This window comes from Notamacropus eugenii, chromosome 1 (genome assembly GCF_028372415.1).
Source record: "Notamacropus eugenii isolate mMacEug1 chromosome 1, mMacEug1.pri_v2, whole genome shotgun sequence".
NCBI lineage: Eukaryota > Metazoa > Chordata > Mammalia > Diprotodontia > Macropodidae > Notamacropus > Notamacropus eugenii.
In genome coordinates, this window is record NC_092872.1 from 703,741,574 (window position 1) to 703,761,396 (window position 19,823).

The 19,823-nt window shown below is 39.7% G+C and overlaps 1 protein-coding gene and 1 long non-coding RNA gene across 5 annotated transcripts in view; one reads left to right on the forward strand and one right to left on the reverse strand.

Annotated features, from left to right (window-relative positions):
- CA5A (carbonic anhydrase 5A) overlaps positions 1–19,823 on the reverse strand; it is a 52,054-nt gene that overhangs the window by 19,928 nt on the left and 12,303 nt on the right. The window lies entirely within an intron of this gene.
- LOC140521351 (uncharacterized) lies at positions 3,759–12,072 on the forward strand. 2 transcript variants are annotated; one of them, XR_011972899.1, is made up of 4 exons: positions 3,759–3,871; positions 5,132–5,444; positions 6,649–6,795; positions 11,461–12,072. It is a non-coding gene; the product is annotated as an uncharacterized lncRNA (long non-coding RNA). The 2 variants fall into 2 exon arrangements; XR_011972898.1 differs by lacking the exon at positions 11,461–12,072 and having other exon boundaries at positions 6,649–7,011.

Consider the following 19,823-nt stretch of genomic DNA (forward strand, 5'->3'; position numbering starts at 1 on the left):
TATAGCCTCTCCCAAAAGGAGGGAGGTACATTTGTCATCTGTTCTTTAGGGGCAACACTAGTCATTAAATCCACTCAAAGTTTGGCTTCCTTTTCTTTTACATTACTATAATTGTGATGAGTAAAGGATGGTAGGAAGGGAAGGAGGGAGAGAAGAAGGGAGGGAGGGAGGAAGGAAAGGAGGAAGGAAGAAAAGGTAGAAAGGAAGGAAAAAAGAAAGGGAGGAAGGAATGGAGGGAGGAAGAAAGAGAAAGCAAGAGGAAGGGAAGGAAGGAGAAGGGAAAGAAGGGAAAAAGAAAGGAAGGGGAAAGAAGAAAAGATGCAAATATGTAATGAGTGTTTCAAGTCTCATCTTGTTTCTTGTCCTTTAAAATGGGGATAATAATAGCACATAACTCACAAGTTGTTGTGAGGATCAAAGCACTTATATAAACATGATCATCCTCATCATTACATTCCTCCCCTCTCAATAAACTCTAGTGGATTCTATTACCTCTAGAATCAAGTAGACACTCCTCTGTTTGAGTGCCTATTATGGGCCAAGCACTCTGCTAAGTGCTTTACAAATATTCTCATTTGTTCCCCTGGCTCTGGTCCCTTCTCTTTGCATTAATTCATAATGGTCCATAAGATCAAAGGGTTGGTCATAAAATAGGAAAGGAGTAATAAAATGATTTGTCCTAGCAGGTAGCAATTGAGATCCAGGATTTGGATCCAGCTCCCTTCACTCCATCATTCTGGCTTCAAATCATGTTTGTTGAATGAATACTGAGCAAACATAGTATATTTCAAGGCAGAATCTAAGCTAGGATAGGTTCAAAACAGTTAATATTTCCTTAGTTATTCTAAAGCTGGGAATAAGGTATTTCTATTTCCATTCTTTTAGCATTATTGAGATTAGTAGACTTTCTGGCAAACATAGCTGTTCTCAGTCTCAAAATAAAACTTAGTGAAGTTCCAGATGTTCTGCTCTGTTGAAGCTGCACATTCTATGAAGAAGCAGTAAAGAGAAAGGGCCCAGCCTGGGTTCAAATCCTGGCCATGCCACTGACTTGAGCAAATCATTCATTTGCCCTGAGAGTCAGTCTTCTCATCTGTTCAAAGGGATAATAATATTTGTACTTCTCAGCTCACAGAATGGTATTGAAAAAAGAATCTTTTCACTTAAAATGCTATGTAGCCACAAGTTTTTATTAAGTTTTAGACCACCAGAATAACTCTTTGAGGGTGCAAGAGGAATTGAAGATATGCCTTCTGCTGTTAAGGAGAACTCCCAGTGTCTGCTAATCCCCCCATCTGTCGTCCCTCTGCTCCCAGGGCAGGGGGCAAAAAGCCAGTCTTGAAAGAAGGTATTGTTGGTTTTTTTTAATCAAACCATCTGCAAGTTTGGAATATTGGAGGACCACTGCAGAGGTCTGTTGGTGATTGCAAGGGTACAAAGCAAATAGAGTTCCTAAAAGTCTCTGGAGCTGGACACAACCTTAGAGATCAGCTAATTCACAGATCCTTAACCGTTTTTGTGTCCTGCACATCTTTGGCAAACTGGGAAAGCCTGTTGGACCCCTTCATAGAATTATGTTTTTAAGTGCATAAAATGAAATACACAGGGTTAAAAAGAAAACCAATTACATTGAAATAAAATGTGATTTTTTTCCCCACCCAAATTCATGGGCTCCTTGAAATCCATCCACAAGACTTTGGATCCATGGAACTCAGGTTAAGAACCCCTGATGGAGCTGAACTCCATCACCTTACAAATGAGGAAAAGAAATTTCTGCTGCAGTGGAAGAAGGGAAACGAATATTTATTAAGCAGTACTATGTACCGGGAACTGTGCTAAACACTTCATCTCATTCAATTCCCACAGGGAAGATATGTTGATATGACTATACCCATTTCACAGTTGGGGAAACTGAGTCAGGCAGAGGTTAAGCAACTTGCCCAGAATCACAGAGCTAAGCAAGTATCTCGGGCCAGATATCAGTTTGGGTCTTTCTGACTCCAGACCTATTTTTGACTCCACTATATCAGCTGGTTTCCTCTGTCAAAGCAACATTGGGAATTGAGTTCAGCCTAGGTATTCTGCCCTCCAAACCACTACATCAGCACTCTATCAGAAGAACAGTGTAGAAGGTAGTGGTACAAAGCTCAAGGCTCCAAGTCCCTAGACCTGAGATCTGCTTCTAACTATCTATGGCCATAAGCAAATCTCTCCCCCTCTCTGGGTCTTTGTTATCATCATCCTCAGAGGAAGCAATGAAACCTTTGGCCTCTAAACTCCTTCCAGCTGTGACTTTCTGTAATTCAACTGATAACATTCTTAGTTCTTTAGTAATTCTGCAAAGTCTGAGAGTAACCAAAGAAAGACTGACTATGTGTCTAAATCTTGTTCAAATGATTCTTCAGAACAACTTTATCCTACTCTCCTACTCGTTTCTTTGATAAAATAGACCAAAGATGTTCTGAGAGGACTGGGAATTTCACAGCTCAGGTTCTTTTATCTGATCAGGTCTTTTCTGGCTTCTCCCAAGCCATTGTGAGTTAATTCTCCCAGGTACCTCTTACTTGTCCAGATCACCTAACACTGAATAAGCACCTACTATGTGCCAGGTACCATGTTAAGGGCTGGGCATATAAAGAAAGGCAAAAGCTAGTTCCTACTCTTAAAGAGGTCACAGTCTAGTGGGAGAGACAACATGCTAACAACTATGTGTAAAAAGGATAAATACATGGTAAATTGAGAGCAATCTTAGAGGAAATGGACAAAATTAAGAGTGACTGGAAAAGGCTTCTTGCAAAAGGTGGGACTTTTGCTATGACTAGAAGAGATTCAGAGAAGTCAGGAGGGGAAGGAAAGAGAGAGAGAGAGACAGAGACAGAGAGACAGAGACAGAGAGACAGACAGAGACAGAGAGACAGAGACAGAGAGAAAGGAGAGGGGAGAGAGAGACAGACAGATAACACACACACGTACACACAAAGAGAGAAAAGAGAAAGACAGACAGATAGACAGACAGACAGACAGACAGACACACACACACACACACACACACACACACACACACAGAATTCCAGGCATGGGGAACATGAAGAAAAAAAGCATTCCAAGCAAGAGGGGCAGCCATGACACATGAGGGACACTCAGAGTTGGAAAATGGAGTGTCATGTGGGAGGAACAGCTTGTTGGCCAGTGCTTCTGTTACAGAGTACTTGAAGGAGGGTAGAGCCTAAGAAAACTGCGAGGGTAGAAAGAAACTAAGTCCCAGGTGGGGAAATTGTGGTCTTCTAGGTGCTCAGGTGTGGTCTTTTGACTGAGACCAAGTTTTACAGAACAAATCCTTTTATGAAGGGGATTTGTTCGATGAAGTTTGGGTTTAGTCAAAGGGCCTCACTTGAGAATCTAGAGGATCACATGTGGCCTCAAGGCTGCAGGTTCCCCACCCCTAGACCAGGTTATTAAGAATTTTAAAAGCTAAACAATCTAATACTTGATTCTGTGCATAATAGGGTTTACCTTCAGTTTTAAACTGATGTTTACTGTATAAAGGGAGGGTAAAACATGGCAGAATATGGGTTTTAGGAAGATCAATTTGAGAGCTAAGTGGAGGATGGATTGGAGGGTACAGACTTGAGACAGGGAAACCAACAAATCAGTTGTTGCCATAGTAGAGGTATGAGGCAATAAAAGCCCACCAGTGGTGGCAGTTTTAGAGAGGAAAAGGGTGGGGCAGTGCAAGATCTGCTGCAAAGATAAAACCAACAGTCCTTGGTAACAGATTGAATATGGGGACTGAGAGAGAGCGAAGAGTTCAGGGTGACTGACTCCTAGGTTGTGAGCCCATGTTACTAGGAAGATGGTAGTACCCTCAATGGTAACAGGAAAGTTAGAATGAGGGAAGGGTTTGGAGGGAAAGAAAATGAGTTCAGTTTTGGGAATGTTGAGTTTAAAAGCTTATGGGACATACACTGCAAATGTCTAATGAGCAATTGGAGATCCCAAACTAGAGATCGATAGAGAGGTCAGTACTGGGCAAGTAGATCTGAGGGTCATCTGCATAGAGATGATCATTGAAACTCATTGAAAAATGGGAACTAATGAGATCACCAAGTGAAATATTATAGAGGAAGAAGAACAGAGGGCCCAGGACAGTGCCTCGGAAGACCTCCACTGTTAGCAAACATGTTGTAGATGAAGATACAGCAAAGGACCCAGAGAATGAGTGGTCAGATAGGTAGGAGGAGAACCAGGAGAAAGTGTTTTATGAAAATCTAGAGGAGAGAGTATCAAGGAGAGAAGACTTAACAGTGTTAAAGACTGCAGAGAGGTTCAGAAGCACGAGGACTGAGAAGAGGTCATTAGATTTGACAGTTCGGGGATTGTTGGTAATTTCTGAGAAACTTCCGTTGAATAAATGATGTTGGAAGTCAGACTTCGTGGTTAAAAAGAGTGACAGGAAAGGAAGTGAAGGTACCTGTTGTCAATAACCTTGAGGAGTTGAATCACAAAAGGAAGGAGAGTTATAGAATGATAGCTAGAGGGCATGGATGGGTCAAGTGAGGGTTTTGAGGATGGAGGAGACATGGGCATGTTTGAAGGCAGTAAGGAGCTACCAGAAGACAGGGACTACTGATTGAGTAATAGTGAGAGATTAGGGATGGGGAGAGAGGAGGGAAAATCTTCCAGAGAAGACAAGATGGAATGGGATCCTTTGTGCATGTAGAGATGTTTGCCTTGCCAAGGAGAAGGGACTCCTCCTTGGGTGAGTCAGGGATGAAGAAAGTGAGTGGTAGAAGATGTCTGAATTATTCAAGATGAGGAAGAGGGGAGAAGAGGAGAAGAAAAGGGTTCTTTGTGAATGGACTCCATTTTGGGGGAAATATGAGGCAAGATTCTCATCTGAGAGGAGAACAGGAGAGGGAGGTAAGGGAAATTTGAGGAGGGATGAAAAGGTTTTGAAAAAGCAGTGTGATAGATGGGATAATGGATCGATTAGGGAAGTGTCAAAGAATCACCTTGCTCCAGTGAGGGCCCAGCAGGAATTAAATAATTATATAACGTAAACTTAGAGTGGATCCAATCAAGAGCTGTGTGACCCTGAGTTTTTTGTTATTTGTTTTGTTATTTTCTCCAGCTTTATTCAGCAGTGCATGAGTAGGAATGAAGGTAGCAGTGGATGTTGGGAGTGATCCAAGGCTGGTGTTTAGAAGTACAAGATATTCTATAATCCGGAAAAAGGGGATAAGGATTCAAGAGAAAATGAGAGCGTAGAGTTGAATTGGTCCATTTGGGCATTAAGATGGGAAATGGAAAGGGTATAGCTTGATATCTTTGTATCAAGCTAAGCCTGGGAAAGAACTGAGGGGTTGAGGGATAGGATCATCGTTGTAATTTCTTGTATAAAGAATGAAGACTTAAATCTTATGCAGTGTTTTGTCAGCTTTGAGGTAAGCGGTTTTTCCTTATTGGTTCTCAGTAGTGTTGCAATAGTATAACTTTGTGGTTGTTCAATTGTGTCCAATTCTTCATGGCCCCATTTGAGATTTTCTTAGCAGAGATACTAGAGTGGTTGGTCATCTCCCTCTCCACCATACAGATGAGGAACTGAGGCAAGCATGATTAAGTGATTTGCCCAGAGTCACACAGCTAGTACATGTCTGAAGTCATATTTGAACTCAGGTCTTCATAACTCCAGGCCCTGCCCTCTATCCACTGCACCACTTAGCTGCCAATACTATAGTAATACAAGCACTCATTAAGTTTCTACTATGACCCAAGCATTTTGAAGATACAAAGACAAAAATGAAATAATCCTTACCCTTGAGGGGTTTATAACATGTATAATATGTACAATGAATGATATGTAAATGATACATAACATGTGAAGGATTTAAGATTAAGGACTGCTTGAGAGGCAATATGACATAGTCAAAAACATTAATTAAGGACTTACTACTAGTAATAATAATTGGTACTTACTAATAATATGAAATATTTAATAAAGTCCTTATTAACTGGTAACATTTATATAGTTCCTACTATATGCTAAGCCCTTTACAAATATTCTTATGTTATCCTCATTTTATCTCAATTTATCAACAACGTTGGGAAGTAGGTGCTATTATTTATCCCCATTTTACACATGAGAAAATTGAGGCAGACAGAGGTTAAGTGAAGTTCATCCAGGGTCACACAGCTAATAAACCTCTGAGGCCAAATTTCACCTCTAGACTTCTTGACTCCAAGTCCTGTGCTGTAATGCCATCCAGCTGCCCACATGCAAGTCACAATGAATGGTTCGTGAGACTTAGGGTCAGGAGTCCCTGGATTCAAATCCTGCCTGCCTAATATCCTGACAAGTCATTTGCATTGACCTCAGTTAACTAAATTTCCTTCAGCTGTAAAATGGGGGTGATGATAAAATTATTTTGGGGTCAAATGAGATAATATGTAGATCAAAGATTTAAGTGTGAGAAATGGAGAGGGGGAAGGGGAAGTAAATAAGAGTAGGAACTCCCCCCCCCCCAAAAAAAACAAAACCCACAGTTTCCAGGTTATCCATTCATTCATTCCATAGACAAGCAAGAATATTTCCTTTGTTCCAGGCTTATGGAACAGCTGCTTCTCTTGTTTCTCTTTCCTGCCATCTAGTGGACATGGAGCAAATAGCGGCATGACCCCAATCCACAAGATGCAGAAATTGAAAATCTTGAGTTCTCCTGCCTTGGAAGGGACCTCAGAAATCATTTGGGCCAACACATTCCTGAGCAGGTGTTCCCCTTTTAGCATCCTGGACAGGTGATTTTTTTGGACAGCTCTATTAGGGAAAATGTCTTTACATGGGGTAAAAATTTGCTCCTCAACAAGGAATTCTCAGCTGGCTGCCCTCATCTCTGCTCTCTGGATGGAAGGAATGGGAAATCTCATTTTAGGAGCTAAGCTAGTGCCTTCTCTCTTTCGATTACTCTCTCCCCCCACTGATTTATCTTGTATACATCTTGTATGTGATGGTAATTGTTTACAAGTTGTGTCTTTCATTGAATGGGAGCTCCTTGAGGGGAAGGATCTTTTGCCTCTCTGTGTTATTCCCAGCGTTTAGCACAATACCTGGCACACAGTACACTCTTGGGAAATACTCCCTTAGAAAGGAGCTATCCTCAAATTGATGTGACCATTTTGTTCTGGGATCAAGAGGAAGTTATAGCATTGTATGGGGCATCATCACTAGAGTAGCAAATACATAGAAAGCACCCCCACTTAGTGCTCTCAACATGCATCTAGTCACATGGGATATTAGAAAAAGTCCTTGATTTGGAGACAGAGGACCTGAGTTCAAATCCCCCAAATTGTCACTTGTTTGACCTTGATCAAATACTTGACTTCCCTAAGCCACCAATGTCTCAATGGTAAAATAAAGTGGCTTGACTAAACAACTTCTCTGGTATTTTTTTTTAGTTCTAATATTATGCTCCTGTGCTGGTCAGTCAGTTTTGATAGGCGTGGGCTATATTTTAATCCAGCACCCGGTCATTTCTTATTATTTGGTCATGGTATAAATTTTTAATTTTTTTTTTTTTTGGTTATCCTACTTCCAAAGGGTGGAGAAATTCAAGGAACCATTTGCATAGGTCAACAGGTCTTTAGATTCCCCATGGGAGCATATCTTAATCTGGGGGGAAGTACCAAGCTAACATTTCATTCTTTTGTAAACCAGTTTATGGAAAAGAGAGGCAGGGTAAAAAATAGCTTATTTTAAGAAGCCGCATATATTTTAAGTCCATGAATATTGACATTACCCTGTGGCCTTTTTTGCATGAATGTTGGTATCAAGCATAGAAAGAAATATTTTTCTCTGCTCATCAAAAAAGGGTCACTTGTCCTAGGTCTATAACCAGAAGGTTTGCCTGAAGTCAGGTAGATGGTTTATGGAATTTGACCTTGGGTGTCTATCTGGGCAGGAGTTTTATTCTTCTATATTACCTCAGTCTTTCCTCTGGCTTCCCCCAATCCTATAAAAATCTTTTCCCTCCTTTCTTTCACCTTGGCTTACAGGGCTGCTAACATTCCAGAGACTAAATTCACAGTTCCCTGAGACTGTTGCTGGCCAGGCTTGGGTGCGGAATCTTTGCCTTCATTTAACTTCCTTGGGCTCCCAGGAGCCGAAGGAAAATCTGCATGGATATTTAGTCATGGTTGGCCTCACATCTCAGGCCCTCACCCAGCTGGTAATGCCCCAACACCTAAATAGCTATGGGTTTACATATATTAACTCGTATACAGCATGTCTTTTCAATTTGAAATCCTTTCCCCTTCTTACTCTATTTACAAAGTATTGCTGTTTCTTCATACTCTTCCTTATTTTCACTAATTTCCTTTTTATAAAAATGTTTTAAGTGACATTTACTTTTCAGATACTACATTTTAAGTTTTCTTCTTTTCATTTCCAACATGTGCACTCTGGCCTTCTATCCCAGAGCCAAGTTTGCTATAAACCTGAGGGGTCTGGAAACACTCTGTTCTTCTGTTGCCATTGGCTCGAGTCTCCATGGATGATTTTTCTCTCCATCATTAGGGGCCAGTTACAACCACCCTAGGTCCACTTAACTATTTAACATTGATTAGCTTTTACAAGGGAATCCTTACTTCAAAGATTTAGCAAGACCAAATATTCCTAATTTCCCCTTTCACAATACGTCCCATATACCACCTGGAAGAGTAAGGTCAAACTTGTCTCAATTCCTACATAGCATTAATCCCAACAAGTTTGTGTCCAAATGTAGCACAACTTCTGGGTAAGCATCTCAGATCCCACTGGGATGGGGTCCTGGAAATCATTCCCAAAGGTTTCTCTTTGTTCCTTGGGGAATTGATGTTGTACTACTTGCAAAACCTATCCTGGACTCTGGCTCCAAGATTTCTATAGTTTGCTCTTTGAAGCTCCCAGGATTGAAACTCTCAAAGTCATGAACCAGGAGTCATCAAATGAAGCCAATAGAGAATGAAGCAACCCATATTTATTAAGTGCCTACCATGTGCCAGGCTCTGTGCTAAACACTTGTGGCACAACAGTCATTGAAGACAAGAGACTTTTTTGAATGCCTTGATAGCCAGTCAAAGAGGCTACTATTCAACATATAGTTAGCCAATCTGAACCACGAAATATCTGTGCATGCTCCAAGGCATTTCCCTTATACTTCACCATGATTGTCCCAGAAGTAGGCTTCCCAGTTTCTCCACATGAAGTGATGCCATCCCAGACACTCTACCTCCCAATTTCAAGTATGGTGGAATAAGTCAAGAAGAGGAACATAGAAGGCAAGATGAAAGAATTGGAAGAGAACTCAATGTCAATGTCAACAAGCATTAATATTAAGCGCTAGGCACCATGGATAAAAAGAAAGTTAAAAACATGATTCCTGCTCTCAGAAAGCTCACATTGGAATGGGGAAACAGCATGGAAGTACCTGTGTGCACAGATAATCTATACAGTGGAGATGGGAGGTAATCTTAGGTGGGAGATAGGTTCAGGGCAATCACTAGCAGAAGGAGGAAGGGTCATGACTGGGCCATGAATATAGATGAGAAAAAACACGCAAGGGAAAATGAGACAGGCAAGAAAGAGAAAAGAATGTGAGCCATAAGATCATAGAATTCGAAGCTCAAAGGTACCTTAAGAAGTTTTCCAACTTCCTTGTTGGATACAGAACCAGAGATTGAGACAGGGCTGGTAACTCCTCCAATGTCACACAACTAATCAGTGTAAGAAATAGAATTTGAACCCAGGTCTGCCAGACTCCAAATCTGGAGCCCTTTCCTATGTGAACTGTTTTTAGGCAACCTAAGTTTACTGAATTTGGCAGGGAATGTAAGGACAATTGGTCAATTTATCAGCTTGTGGATTAGACAGGCCTCTCTTCCCCTCTCTATGTCATTGCCAGTGTATTTCTGGTCATTAGCCCTTTCTTCAGGAAGTAGAACAGTAATAGTGTACAAACATTTACTTAACACTTGGAGGTTTTCATAATGTTTTGTTCACTTTATCTCATGTATCCTTTACAAGATCCTCATGTGGCAGGGGGACATTATTGTCCCCATTTTACAGATGAGGTAATTGAGCTTCAGAGGGGTTGACTTTCCCATCGTCATATAGCAAAAGTCAAGCCTGGACCCTCTAGAGTCTAAGTGCATTCCTCTTTCCATTATACTTTGCTTCTACTTCTCCCTTAGTGAGAAGAATATTTCTTCTGACTAAGTAGGGTTTCTTTGGGCCACCTGAGTAAAAAAAAGTTTGACAAAAATTAGCTTGAAGAATTTTCCCCCTTAGATATCATCATCATTATTACTAACATACTATAATTATAATTGATAATAATGATAACCATACACAAAATCCTACTCCAATACTAATTGTAGTGTAGAGATAAGTGTGGGTTATATGCCATTGGACTGTAAGTTCTGACAGGGTCTGCCACTATAGAATGGTTTCAATATGGTCCTCATAATAGATTTAATCTGCTTTTTGAAGTCTAGCCACCCTCAGTACAGAGGCATATCATCAACAGCCCACTTACTTGGTGATGAATCTTTTGGCCATGGAAATTCATGAAATAAAGAAAAACACAAAATAAATTTAATTCTCAGTCCTACTCAGTGTCTTTCCACAGTGACAAAGATCAAGTGTTAGGTAATAAGGCAGACAGGACTAAGTATTACATTGTTTTTCAGACTGTCTACAAACATTAACTTAGTGGTTCCTGTCTATGCTTGAGATTCTTGTCCAATGGCCAGTGAATGGACATACTGGCAGAAGAACCAAGTTATATCAATGTTGACATTCTTACTATAAATGAAACCAGAAGGAATAAAGGATGCCACAGCAGAATGAAAGTAGGGCTCACAGGGCCTTTTGGGGGAAGCAAATAAAGGATCTGGTGGAACTGTATTTATTGTGTGCCCAAAGGCAATGAAAAAGATAATTTCATGAGACATTTGGTCATCTCATGTTGCAGTACTCTTAAATATTTACCAAAAAAAAGGCAACCATGAAAATAATCATGACTGTAGCTTATGCAACAACATCCATTACAAAGAATAAAGAGGTTGAGAAATTCTGTGAAGAATTTCTTAAGTCCTTCCAAATTAAATCAACACTCATTATGTATATCTTATACATATGTAGTTTGTATGTTGTCCCTTCCATTAGCATGGAAGCTCTGGGTTGGTTTGTTTTTGTTTGTGCCTTTCTTTGTATCCCTAGTGTTTAGCACAAGCTCAATAAATGCTTACTGTGGTCTGAAATATACTTTGAAACTCAATGACTTCAATACAAGAGTCAAGTAAGTAAGAATTACAGGAACATAGTGGAAATTACATACCAGAAATCAGGAATGAGTGAGGGCAAAGACATGGAGACTGCACATATACCTCACACTTACATATTCATTCTTGTCTGTATTTTAACAGACTGGAAATGGCTCATTGATAAAGATGGATTCCCTGTGGTTGACGAGGTCCTCCAATATCTCTTGACTGCATGCAATATTGAGTTGGGTATATTGGGCCCTAGAATGCTGAAGAACCTCCTAGAAGAAGTTATCTACTCAAAAGAGTTTAACCTAACCATTCATGCAAGGAGCAGCATATGGATGAAGAGTATCTCTTATGACGTGGACAGCTAGAGAGCTTATTAACCAGTATAGATACCTTAGACAGACAGTAAAAAATGGACGAGTCAAATCATGGAGGATGAGAGAAGTTTGACCTTCAGAAAAGTGATAAAGCTCCTTTAAATACTTGAAATTTGTTTCAGAATGAAAGACCCATCTCTTAAATACCAATACTCTTCCGGCATTTATTGAATGGCAATGAGTCATAAACACTAAATTCTCCAAACGATTAAAAATTTGTATTATCCAGAGAAAAATGAAAAGGTATAGAGTGACTATGAGCAGGCTTCTATAAATGAGGAACTTCACAGAAGTTGTTCTGGTTGTTGTTGTTGTTCTGGGCTGGGCCTGATTCCGGTCAGCCCTTTGGCAGTTGTGTTCGATACTGGCACCAAATGAGATAATTGTAGGTCATTAAATGATTTAAAAAAAGATTTTCTTAGACTTAGTAGTAGAAGAATATTCAACAAAGATAAGTATTGAGTATACCTTGAGTTGATTTAGCTAGGTGAATCTCCTTTGCCTGAATTGCTTGTTACTTTTCACCAGCCAAGCATCAGAGAGGACCAGGAGCACTTTGTGACTATTTTGGACTTGGGTGAGAAGGAAGTGAGGTCAATAATAACTAGAATTTATAAAACCCTATAAGGTTTGAAAAATGCTTTTTATCTCATTTTATTCTCACAACAATTTTGGGAAGTAGATATAATTATTATCCCCATTTTACAGTTGAGGAAACTGAGGCAGGTAACAGTTAAGTGACTTAAGGGTCACATATCTAGTAAGTATCCAAGTTAGGATTTGAATTCAGCTCCTCTTTTCCCCAGGTCCAAGCACCTTATCCAGGGTACTACCTACCTACCTGCCTCAACAAACTTCCCTTTTAGCCCCAGGAGTCAGTAAAGACCTGAGGAGAGTTTCAATACCATTTAAGGTAAACTAGCCTAAAAATTTGCATGGGACTGAGATATTGTTCCCATCACAGCTGTCAACGAGGCAACACATGATTATAAAAGAAAACGGATTGTTCAAATGGCAAGAGTGAGCATGAACAGGCATAGAGCCCAGGTCCTCTACTGGCGTCCTCAGCTGTCAAGGAGAAAATGAGAAAGGCTCCTAGCTGTTGGCCGGACTGCCTGTGGGGATCCTGCTTATGAGAGGACATGGGCAGACATGGATGGATTGAGATCTCGGGCCAGAGCCTGTACATAATGAAAGGTTGAAGTAGAGGTTGAATATCTGGGAATTATTTAAAGGAAAATCCAGATTGATGAGATCATAGGGCCACTTAAATACTTCAGTAATAATAGTGATGATAATAATAAGTGACATTTATGTAGTGAATGAAAGTCCCCAAAGTGCCTTGCAAACATGATCTCATTTGAACCTCTCAATAGCACTGCCAAAATGCCAGCGTTCTGGTACACATGAGATCTCTATCCCCATTCGTATTGACTTTGGAGAATTTCCTTCTCAGTTTTCTGAGGAAGACAAGTTCGTTTTAATTCTAAAATAAACATGTCATCAGTAAACACAGATAATAAATAACCACATTGTCCTTGAGATATGAAGATCACATCATTTACCCATGGCTCTCAGAACCAATGACTTAAAACTGGCAAAGTTAAGTGACTTGCACAAAGTCACATAGCTGATAAATGACTAAGTTTGGATTCAAACCCAGGTCCTCTGACTTCTATTTGGGACATGTTACCCTTCCCCAAGCTGCCTCTCCCAAAGGGAAGTGGATTTGTGGTGAACCATGTACAGTGCAGGGCCAGGTCCCCTTCATGACCAGAAAGTGCACATATTTTGCTAACTACACTGGCGAGGATCAGGGGTGTAGTCTCAGTCTGTGCAACCAAGCAGAGAAAACTGGCTCATGTGGATTTCGAACCCATGACCTTGGAACTCTTTAGCACAGCGGACCAATGTTTCCTCTCTGAAGAAACAGGATACTAGCATTTGGAATCAAACCCCAACCTTGCCCTCACTCCCAGGGCTCTGATTTGAACTTTGGGCTTTTAGATCAAAGCAGGTTTTGGTTTGGTTTGGTTTGGTTTTCTTGATTAGGGGTCTCAAGCTTCTGAAGAGGACCCTGCTTACTAAAATTCAGCCCATGGTTCCTGGAACAAGGCTATTCTCTGGTGTTCAGGGGAATGGAATTCTTAGGGGATTTCAACCATTAATGGAGGCAGTGTGAGTGCAAATGTGCTTCCAGAATCCAAGCATAATGACTCAACCAGAGACATCCAAATAATAATTGCAGAAGCAGCAGTGGATAGAGATCCAGATGAGTGTGTTTAGCTAATTACCTTGGACAGGTCTACTGCTCTTGGAACATTAAGGGTCTTAAAAAGTCGATGAGAAGCACATGAATGTATTGCCCCTCATCTCCTCTTTCTTTTGATTTGGAAAAAGGGATGATGGCTATCACCCCAAAAATAACTTCATCAGACCAGGAACTACAGACAGAAAGATATATTGACCTAAAATTCTAATGGAGTATGATGTCAGTGGAGATATTTTCAGGGAGTTCACAATCAGCACTGATTAAAAGGCTGGGGTGGAAATAATTAGCCCTCCAGGCTGTTGGTTTGAGGTTTTCTAGAATAAAAAAATATAGAAAATACAGAATATAGAGATATAATTTCATTTATCCATTTTACAAACATTTATTAAGTCTACTATATGATTCAGTGGACAGAAAGTCAGAAAACCTGGACTTAAGACTTGGTTCTGTGACTTATTAGCTCTCTGACTTTGTACAGATCACTCATCTCTTAAGATTTGGGAATTTTTGTTTGTTTGTTTTTAAGACAAATCTCAAAGACAGATGAAAGGCTAGGTAACAGCTAAGGTGACATCGCCTTATAGTAATTACATTTGTGTTGACATTGTTCAGTTATTTGTGACCCCATTTGGGATTTCCTTAGCTAAGATACTGGAGTGATCTGCCATTTCCTTCTTGAGCTCATGTGACAGATGAGGAACTGAGGCATATAGGGTTAAGTGACTTGCCCAGGGTCACACAACTAATAAATGTACAAGGCTGGATTTGAACTCAGGTCTTCTAGTCTCCAAGCCCAGAACTCTATCCATTGTGTCACCTAACTGCCTGGTAATAGGTACGTAAGAAGTACTAAAACTAAAGATGAGTTGAACAAAGGAAAGAGCATTCATTAAGCACCTAGTAGGTGCCAGACATCGTGTTAGGTACTTGCTGCATTATTGTGTTTGTGTTTGTTCTTCCTTCTCAAAGAGGACCATGACATCCAGATAATGACATGACTTGCAGTTGACTTTGGTTTGATTGAGGGGTGGCTGTGTGAGGTCACCAACCTCACTTTTTTCTCCTGAGCCATCTAGGTCCAGTGGCCACGTATTCATCAGGATGACTGGAGATGACCCAGGGTGCAATGGGAGACCCTGAACCTTTTAGGATAAGGTCTTATCAGATTCTCACTTTGAATGAGATACACTCATTCAATAAATAGGCCTCTTTAAGCAGTTACTCAAGGGATTTAATAAAAATCCCTTTAGTAAAAAAAAAAAAATCCAACTAGGAGAAGACTGTAGTAAGTACTAAGGAAACTGAGGCCAACTTGCCCAAGGTCACACAGCTAGAAAGTATCTGAGGCTGAATTTGAACTGAAGTCTCTTCTGATGCTGAGCTCAGGGCTCTATCCATTGAGCTGATGCCAAGCAAACGGCATTTTCTTGCTTTTGTATTCTCTTTGCTCCTTATTGCTACTTCTACACACTCTTTCTCTGGTGCCATCACTCAGGAACCTCTTCTCTTTGGATGTAGACTGTCCAAATTTATTGGCCAATATACATCCTCATGGTTGTTATCCTTCAGCTTCCAGAGCGTTCTACTTACTTTCTCAATGAGTACAGTGACTGGCTCAGTTTCCCTCCCATTCTGCCTCCTGCTTCCATACTTGAGGATTCCCACATACATGCTGATGTTCCCTCAAATACTCTAATTTTCCAGTTCCATGATCTACTCCTGTACAATTCAGCTACTTACAGGGACTCATACCTTTGACCTTGTCATTACCCACAAAATTCTACTTCCAATGCTGAAGACAGCACTGAAATTCCTTTACAGGATCATTCCATTTCTCCCTATGCCTTACTCTTCCAAATTCTCTTCTCTATCCTCACTGTAACCACCAGTCGTTCTCCTGCTCAGCCTTGGCTATCACCCCCACTAGGAGTACACTTTTTTCTTCCCAAGCTCAACCTCCTTGAGGAATAAATTTTCCATGATTGTCACTTCCTAAGAACTTCTCCCCTCATAAAGCTCTCACTTGTAACAAAGAAAAATAATTATTTCTTCAGTTTTATCTTTCTTCTAAAGAGTACGATCTTTGGACTGGAACAGATTGAACGAAAATGACATTAAGAGAGTGGTTTCATAAGATTAGAAAAGAAAGTCATTGACCTTGATGAGTTCAAATCACAAAGCCTCCAAGAACTGTAAGCCCACCTCCTTTTCTAGCTTCCATTTATATTATCTTCCCCCGATAGAATGTAAGGACAAGGATTGTCTTTCTTTCTGTGGGTGTTTCATCTCCAGCACTTAGCACAAGTACTTAGTGCTTAATAAATGCTTTTTTATTTGACTTGACGATATATCAGGGTACTAAAAAAATTATTGTGTATGATTGTTTAATCACAGCCAGTGATCTCTGAAATATAATAGAAAAGAGGGAAGGTGTCACAAGACTGGAGAGAGGTGAAAAAGAAAGAGATGTGTGTCTTTATTTTTTTTTTTGTGGTGTCTCTTTAAGGTCTAGCCTAGAGAGTTTTAATCTGATTCTTAGAAAATTCTAAAAAACACGAATAAAAGAATAGTTAGCAAAAATCTAGGAAAGGAAATGGTGAGCACCAAGAGCTAGCATGGCTTCACAAAGAAAAATACCTACAATAGAATTAATGAAAGGCAATTGAACCTTGATTAATTATAGTGGCCACCCTTGGCCAGGAGACTAGATGATAAAACACTTTCCTCCTCTCATTAGAGAGGTTATAGACAAGTAGTGGCACCATAGTGCATAGAGTTCCAGATCTGGAGAAAGGAAAACTCACTTTCATGAATTCAAATCTGACCTTAAAGACTTACAAGCTGTGTGACCCTGGGCAAGTCTCTTAACCCTGTCTGCTTCAGTTTCCTCATCTGTCAAATGAGCAAGAGAAGGAAATGGCAAACCATTCCAATATCTTTGCCAGGTAAACCCCAAATGGGACAGTGAAGAGTTGGACATGACTGAACAATGGGTAGCATCACATATAATGTCAAACTTAGTCATTGTGATGCATGACTTTGCTTAACTATTTTTCTTCCTATATTTTAAGTAGGATTCAATGGCAGAAATAGGAAAATAAAATCAGAAAATAACTATACTTTAAAAAGCATCAATAAAATTTTTTAAACACTCCACCCAGTTCATGATTGACTAACCTACCTAATTTCCTTTGGTGATAGAGAAATTAGATTGGTAAAACAAGAAACACCGTTTGCCTGGATTTTAACAAGTATTCGAAGAAGTTTCTCTCCTTATTCTCATCAACAAGATGGAGAGTTGTGAATTAGAAAATAGTACAGCTAGGTTATTTCAGAAGGAGCTGGATGTCAGTACAACCATTCTGGAAAAGTAATTTGGAATCATATAAAATGTCTAAAGTGTTCATATTCTTTAACCATAAGATTCCACTACTAGGCTTATAACTCCAAGCAAGTCACTAAGAGAGTCATCTTATACATCAAAATATTTATAGTAGCATTTTTTGATAGCAAAAAATTGCAAACAGAGTAGATGCCCACCAATTGGGGAATGGCTGAATAAATTATATGAAATGACAATTATGATGAATAAAAACAGGTATGGAAATATCTATATGAACTAATGTGGAGTGAAGTAAGCAGAGTCAAGAAATCAATATACGCACTGTCTATAGTCTATAATAATTTAAATGGAAAGGACAGTCTCCCACCCCCCCAAAAAATAAAAAATTAGCTTTTCAAAGTTACAAAACATCGTTCCAAATAAGAAATATGAAAAGATGCCCCCAACCTACCTCTTTGCAGAGGCAGGAGACCTACCTATAATACACTGCACATATTTTTAGACTTTTGTAATAGATTGATCAGTTTGGTTGATTTTTCTCTCTTTTTTTTGTCTTTCAAAATTTTTTGTTATATGAGATGCCTCTCTGAGTGGGCAAGAGGGAAAGATACTGGAACAAATTTTGGTGACTGAAAAAAAAGAAAAACAGGCCAATTTTAAACGAAAATATTTTTTTAGAAGGAGTTGAATGACGATTAAAATTATAGTCATTAATGGCTGAAAGTCAATTTGGAAGGAAAATCCCAGTGGATTGCTCCAGGAATCTATTTTGTCCTGTGCTGGCTAATGTAGCAACTCACTGGATGAAGGCACAAATAACACAGCATATTCACAAATGACACAAAGGTAGGAGGGTTGGCGATTATCTAGTGGAAATAGCCCTGGGCTTGGAGACAGGAAAAAACTAGGTTTGAATTCTGCCTACAAATGAGATCATGTATATCAAGTGCTTCATAAACCATAAAGTGTTTTTAAAATACCAGCTCTGATTATTTCCATGGTGTGATCACATCTGATCTGAAGAGATATTGACTACATTCAGTTTTTGTTTTGGGTAGTTGTCCTTTTAATTTAAAGAGATCTTGATGAGAAAAGTCTAAGAAGATGAAATTAAATAGAAATATAAAAATCTTCTGCTTGGATTAAAAAGAAAATCAACTTCCCAGGTACAAGATAGAATAGATAGAAACTCATCTGGAAAAGATCTGGGGTTTTTAGTGGGCTCTAAGCTTAATATGAGTCAACCTTTTTATGAGGTGTGGTGGCCAAAAAGAAAATGAAGATATCTTGGACTTCATTGAGAGGAACTATGTCATAGGAGTGTGGCCACATTCTGCCCCCAAAGCTCACTTTACACTGCCTTCCCCCAAAGCGTTTACAATATAGTAAAAAGGATCACTCAGTCAATCGACAAGCATTTATTAAGTGCCTCCTATGTTCCTATGTGCCAAGCATTGTGCTAAGCACCAGATTAAATATATACACAGATAAATAGAATTCAGATTGGAATATAAGAGCATGTGAGAAACGCAAAATTCCATAAGATGAAGGAGGAGGGATTTTTAGGTAAGGGAGGAAAGTCAGAATTGCTAGACTTAGGAAATTTCACCAAGTGGTGTTTCCTTTGTCTCTAAAAGAAAATTGAAGCCCTGATGTAAATGAAAATAATAGCAAAATGACGTTTGATATCTCTGTAATTTTAAGGAGCAATCTTGGCTCTTTGAAGAGCTTAGGAAATATACCTCGTTCACTGAAGAGATGGGAGACTACATATGTGGTGTGTTATATACACGACTAGATATGATGGATGCCTATGTTACCTTAGTTATTTGCTTTTTTCTTTTTTTTATAAGAGAAGGATATGGGTGAGGGATGCTCACTGGGCAATGGAGTGGGAAGATGGAAATATCCAGAAATAATAAAAACAAAAAACACAAAGAAAAAAGAAAATTGAGGCTCAGGGTTTTATGAAAAATTGTAGCCACAATTAATTTACGAATGGACGTGAGAGTCCCACAGGGTGAGAAGACATGGGTGGTTGACAGTCTGCACCACTGAAGGGATGCCCATATTTGTGACCTCATTGAACCACAAAAATATTGAAGTCTAAGGGGGAGGAGAAGCTCTCCTAATGACTGAATGGAAATCTGTTTGCCTCCATGAGCCAGTCTAGACACTTATCTCCTACTATAATACCATAGGGACATAGGATCTATATATGAACACTGGGTCACCTTGAGTTCTCCCCTCTCCCTATCACTCTGTCACTTCCCTTCCCCATTCAGAGACTGCAACCATTCAAATAGAGACACCACCTCTCATCACTGTTCCCAGGTACTAAAATCTCTCCATGGGCAACAGTACTTGGACCAGCATGCACCTGATTTCTCTGAGGGAGGTATAAGCTGAGGGTGCCTATCTCCAAAGACTGCCTTCATACTTACTCTATCATATGCACTACAAATTGAGGATTGCCCCCACTCCTAATCAGTCACAAAGTTACCATGAATCCATATCCTATATA